The sequence below is a fragment of the Phascolarctos cinereus genome, unplaced genomic scaffold, assembly GCF_003287225.1.
Source record: "Phascolarctos cinereus isolate Bilbo 61053 unplaced genomic scaffold, phaCin_HiC Scaffold_2;HRSCAF=192, whole genome shotgun sequence".
Taxonomy (NCBI): domain Eukaryota; kingdom Metazoa; phylum Chordata; class Mammalia; order Diprotodontia; family Phascolarctidae; genus Phascolarctos; species Phascolarctos cinereus.
The window spans coordinates 146338056-146344613 of record NW_027555625.1 but is presented as its reverse complement, the minus strand read 5'-3'; positions in this window follow the sequence as shown (position 1 = coordinate 146344613).

Below are 6558 nucleotides of genomic sequence, written 5' to 3'. Positions count from 1 at the left end.
GTTCTTCCTAACTTGGAAACTAGCACTCAATTCACTATGATTATCATGCAGCCTCTCCTATGAAACTTAGGAAGGAGAAGATCCATCATTAAAGTAGAATCATAGTACCTTAGCTGGAAGAGATCTTAGAGATCATGTCATCCACACACTCCATCCACAATTCTATCGCCCCAAATTTTAGGGATGAGGAAACAATCCCAGAGACATTGATGGACTTGCTCTGGCAAGAGGCACTCTACCTCATCCCCACCACCCAACCATCCAAATGGCTGAGAAGGCAGGTCACAGAGCCTGGTGTGTGAACAGTGGATTCATCAAACCAATGGCTACAAGCCTGCGAGAGGTTAACAGCAGGGTTTGGTTTAGTCACTAAAGAGTAAGGGGCCTTGTGGGGAGGCAGGATGTAGGGGCTCCCACACCAGCCCTGAGCCTTTGCTGTGGCTCAGAACATGAAGTACTACAAAAGCCACCTTTACCTTCCCCATTCACCTCCTCTGCTCACATCCTGTTTCCACCACTTTGAAACCTCTCACTCCTAGGCAGACCCATAATGGTTTAATATCACCTCATTCTGGTTAGTTTGGGGGTATTGTGCTTTTATTTTTAGCTTAATAGGAGGGACTGTAGAAATGTGTACTTCCGTCTAGGAGGGTCTTGACATTAGAATCTTTCAGAATGTGGCTCCCTACATAGGCACTGAGGTTTTTCTGATGAGCTGAAGGTTCCTTTCTAGCAGTCAAGGCACATGGAGTAGGGCATGGCCATTCTAGACAGGAGTGAGATCAGGACTCATAGCACTAGGGTGCAAAGGAAACAAGCACTGAACTATGACTTTCAGAAGCCACCTGGTATACCCCCGTGGTGGCCCTTCTCTCCTTCAGAGCTGTTGCCCTCCCTCAGTTCCTCCACCACTTAGACGATTTATATACTACCACAGCCATACTGGCTTCTCTTTCTGAGGTGTACAATTTCTTCTTTGTTGGCATCACCTTGAGACATCAGCTCACTGGTGACAGTTGTATTAATTTAAAAAAAACAAACATTGTCCATTCCATTAATTCTATTCCCAAGACAAGCCCACTGAACCTGCCATGGAAGCCCCCAACCCTAGGTGACCTCCACTGTCTCTGGTCCCAGTGTGCACTGCTATAAGGTATAGAGCTGGGATGACTTAATGCAAATTCATGTTGTCCAACGTCATCTTGCCTCAACACTGTTCAACATTCCTTTTATTTACTTCTTCTCTACTCCTAAGTCACCTCCACGTGGCTATTTCAGACCTCCTTAAAACCTCAACTTCTTAAAAAAAAAACTTCAACTTCTACCCAGAATTTATCTTTTGGTTCACCTTTCTGCCTCTTACTCTCTTCTTTCAAAGAAACCTACAACATAAAGTTAGTCCTATAGAAAGACTGACCATCATCATCAAAACCTACTTCATCAAGCTTACCTCCTTTGCTCACTTTTTTTTTTCTCCAAGGCGATCAGGATTAAGTGACTCGCCCAGGGTCACAGAACTAGTAAGTATCTGAGACCAGATTTGAACTCAAGTCCTCTTGAATCCAGGGCCGGTGCTCTATCCACTGTACCATCTAGCTACCCCCTTTGCCTCTTAGCTTCCTATCTATTTTCTACTACTAAATTCCACAACAATAACAACAAAAAATCTCTGATTCGTATAGACGAATGTTGTATTTGCCGCCTAGCATGCTTTTGCTAGCCTCTACACCATTTAACCTGATTTTCCAAGCTATAAACTTTCTCTCACCTCCTAGTTTATCCATATTTTATGTAACCTTCAAGGCCAGCTCAGGTTCCAACTCTTTTCCTATCAGTGTCTATTCACACTGAGTCCTTGCACAACAGGATCATAGGAATTAGAAGTAGGACCACGGATACTTCACATAGTCCAAATCTCTTCATTTTATGGTTCCCCACTGAGCTAAAAATAAAAACCCACAGGGCTTAGTGATTTGCCCAAGATCACACAGTGGTGAGTCAGTAAGAGTTAGGTTTCAAACCCAGCTCCTCTAACTCGACTTGATGGATTGCCACAATGAGCATATAAGGTATGACTAAAATAAGGAGAATGACTTAACAAACCACACCTGTACTTACTATATTATTCTTCACAGCAGTTAACCTGGGGGAGCTCAAATAGGGGACTCTCCAGGGAATACTTCCATCTCCATCCTGTTTCCAGTATTCACTGGTTCAACCCATATTACAGAGCAAAGAGAGATGGGCTGGGGGAGGAATTAATCAATCCTAATTCTATTATTTTATTGCCTGGATCAAACCATTTATTCATATATGGATCTGATTGAGGAAAGGAAGAGAAAAAAGAAGAGATGCAAGATGGATGGAAGCACTTAGACCAATCCCTTAAGTTCTTAGGCTTTTCAAAGGAAAAGTAAGGAAAAGATAGGTCTATAGAATCAGGGATGAAAGGCAAAAACAAACTGAACTCATTCCTGGCTTATACATGTGAATCTTTATACCTTTCCCATCTCCCTCAAAAAAATTCCTCCCCCTCAGTTCTAGATAAGTACCTGAAAATAAGCCTTGATATCCACGTTTTCACATCCTTCTAGCCTCACTAACCAACAAGCACTAAGAAGTACAAAGCCAGTCCCTGCTTTTCCCCACCAAAGCCACCTGATGTAGCACCCACTCATGCTGAGGTCCTCTGACCTACTTCCTTTGCTTGTCACCTTATGCATTTGGGAAGTTTTTTAACTTTTTGAGAGGCGATAGAGCCCAAATCTACCCCCTGCAGGGGAAGCTACAAAAGAAACTCAGGGCTATTAGATGAGTGATGCAACTCTGCCACCTGCTGTACCTAAGCTGTAGTTACATCAGGGTGGAGTCTTCATGGGTAATGGATAAATTTAGAACTGAAGAAGGTCATCTGGTCCAAACGGCCTCCCTCAATTTACAGAGGAGAAAACCAAGGCCCAGAGAAGTTACATATTTTGCCCCAAGGGAGTGGGAGGGGGCTGCCCTAGTTACACAAGCTCAGTGTAACCTCTTAGCAGCTTCTAAACTACTCATGTTAAAATCTCTGCTAATTCATCACAGCAGTATCTGTAAAATCACAAATACCATGAGGGTACAAGAGAGCTGGGCTACACAAAAGTCTCCGACTTGGAATTTAAGAGAATGTACAAACAATTTTGAAACACTTTAAGAATCCTCATCAATGCAACAATCAGCCATGATCCCAGAGGACTGTGATGAACACTACTTATCTCCGGGAAGAGAGGCGATAGTCTAAAGCAGAATGAGTCACACAGCTTTGGCCAATACAGGAATTTATCTGAGTTTTTCTTTTCTTTTCTAGTGGGGAAGGGAGGAGGTGAGAGGGGGGAAAATTAATTCTTGACAAGAAAAAATAAAATGTCTAAGAGACCCACACAGGGAAATTTTGAAGGCAGCATCCACTTTTTATCAGATGGGGAAATACTTTCTTCTAATAGAGAATACATGGAAAACATGGTGTATTTTCTAGAAGATAACATTTTTTAAAATGTCAGTGTTCCATGTTAAGAGTTAGTTCAGCATAGGAATGTTTCTGTGCCATTGTATTCACAATTATAAGTGGTTTTATTATAAATCAAATCAATAAGATATTCGAGGAAACTCAATATACTTTTATGGGAGAAAAAAGGTCTATGATGGAAATAAAGGCTCAGAAGTAAAAAACAAGAACACATACAAAAAAACTGATGGATGCATAACCAACAACAAATCTTAAAGAATGGAAGGAACTTGTAAGAATTGCTTCAAGAGGCTCCAAAAAGCCCAAAGTGAGCTGAGGTTTGCAAAAACACACATATAACAACTAAAAGACAACTAAAAGAGTTTTTTGAAAAAAGCTGTGCAATTATAATGACTATATTTAGCCCCAAGCAGAGTCAAGAAAATGTACCTCCCTCTTTTCTTTGCAAAGGTGATAGTTTATGGGTATGAAATATTACCAGACATAGTTGAAGCTTTCAGATTGTTTTGGTTGGTTTTGCTGAACCAGGTTTCTTTTTCTTCTCTTAGGCTAACCCAATGTAGCTATTTCAGACTTTCTTCTCCAGGCCCTAGTCCTACTTAGTATTTGTCTGCTAGGTAGGGTAGAGGGAGAAGGGATATAAGTAAATGTGATGTAATGTAAAAACAAAAGGCATCAATAAAAATAGTTTTTAAAAGTTATGTTCACAGTTAGAACAAGCAAGGGAAAGGACTCCTGTCTAAGGAAAGAATATAATGGTAATGAAGAAAGCAGAATAGCCATTGCTTTCATCTTTATCAAAGAGAACACTCAACATTGTAAAAAGCAGATTTAAAAGAGATCAAACACTGTGAAGAGAGAACTGTACATATAAGACCAAAAGTCATTCTCCGATTGACGTGAAAAGGATATAAGCAAATAGTTCTTTAAAAGGATTGTACCCTATTAATAACCAGATGAAAGTTACAAATCACTAATAAGAGAAATAAATGCAAATCAAACAATTCTGGGTTTTCGAATTCCACATAGCAAATTGGTAAAGATAACAAAAGCTGGGAATAGGAGACGTTAGGAGGGATTGTGAAATCACTAACATTAACAAGCATGCTGTTGGTAGAGCTGTGAATTGATACAACCATTCTGGAAAGCAATTTAGAATTATGCAAATTAAGTCACCATACCCTTTGACCCAGAGATTCCACCGTTAGGCATATACCCCAAGGATTAAAAGGAAAATCCTGCACAAACAAAAATATTTTTAGCAGTACTTTTCATAGCAGCAAAGAATTGTAAACAAAGTAGATGACCGATGATTGGGGAATGGCTCTACAAGTTTGTGATACATGAATGTAATGGAACATTTATTGTGCTGTCAGAAATGCTAAAAGTTTATCAAGAGAAATATGGGAAGACATAAGAACTGATGTATAGTAAGCAGAACTTAGAAAATAATATAAATGACAACAACATAAAATGCAAAGTTCAACCATAAAATTATTGAAACAGAATGGGGCCAGAATATGATAATGACCAATCTTGGTACCAAAGAGATGAAAAGGTACCTCTCCCTTCCCTTTTCTCCTCTTCTTTGCAGAGATAAGGGACCACAGGCAGGGAACACTGCATATGTCACATTTTCAATATTTGCTTTGCTGAACTGTCTTTCCTTTTTAAAAATTCTTTGTTATAAGGAACTGCTTTCTGGCAAGATAAACTGGGAAATATAGGTGATATTAAAATGTAAAATAAATCAATAAAATGTAATATACAAAAAAAAGTATTGAAGCCTAAGAAATTAAGAGTACCTAAAATTTAAAATTATTTCAAGTCCCTAGGACTAGAAAAATTTTATCTCAGAGAACTGAAAATATTTCAAATCTACTACAAGCTTTTTCAATAGTCTTTGAGAAATCACGGTAAACAGGTAATGTGTCAGAAAACTAGAGACAGAGAAGTGTCCTAATTTTAAAATGAAAGAAAATTATTTATTCCATGAACTACAGAGCTGTGGCAAAAATTAGTGAAAAGGTTATTCAACAGCATGTTTATAAGCATAAGAAAGAGTGATGTCAAGCATGGATTCACTAAAAAAAAATTATGACAAACTTCGTTTTAAAAAATAAAATTATTAAACCAGTGTAGAAAGTGTATTTTGATTTCAGCAAGGGAAATAGAAAAATGTGGGCTCGACAATAGTATGGTAGTACAGTTACATGAAATGGGCTCTGGTTGAACAATTTAGCATTTAAAAAAATGTTAATTGATGGATTAATAGTAACCTGGAGGGAGGCTACAAGCCAAATGCCCCACAACTTTGTCCTGGTCCTGTTGGAAATTTTTAATCAATGACTCAAAAGACGTCCTGCTTATTAACTTTACACATGACACAAAGCTAATAATGGTAGATGTCAATTGGTATTTTAAAAAATCTTGACAGGTTAGAAATAGGTAGCGTAGTACAGTAGAAAAAGCAAAAGCTTTAATATTCAGAGAATCTGGATTCAAATCCCACCACTTACGATTACTGCTTTTGTGATCCTATGCAAGTTACCTAACCCCCAGGGGCCCTGGGGATCCTTATCTAAGGATCTTATTCAATGAGGAGGTTAGACAAGATGGTCTCTGAGGTTCCTTCTAGCTCTATGATCCTATGGCCCTCATAATGGAATCGAATTTTAAAAATTCAATTTGAGATAAATGTAAGGTGCTGAATTCAGAATTAAAAAAACAAAAAAACGAAAAACAATGAATTATACAAACTACAGCATACAGAACAATCGTCTTAAATTCAGTGAGGAAAAGCTGGAGGTTTTAGCTGACCTAACTGACCTAACTGTGAAGCATGGTAGGCTGCTAAAAACTAATGCAATCGAAGGCCAAACAATTATCTGATGAATGGCACGTCCCTAAGCCACAGAACAACTAGTTCTTCTCAAGCTCTGTAATAGGGATGGGTTGTAATAAGTGTCACAAAGTAAAGAACTGAGGGGGATGGGAATGGGGAAAAAAGGAGTGAAGAGGCAGAAGGGACATTAGTTCTCTCATTTGTAAAAAAA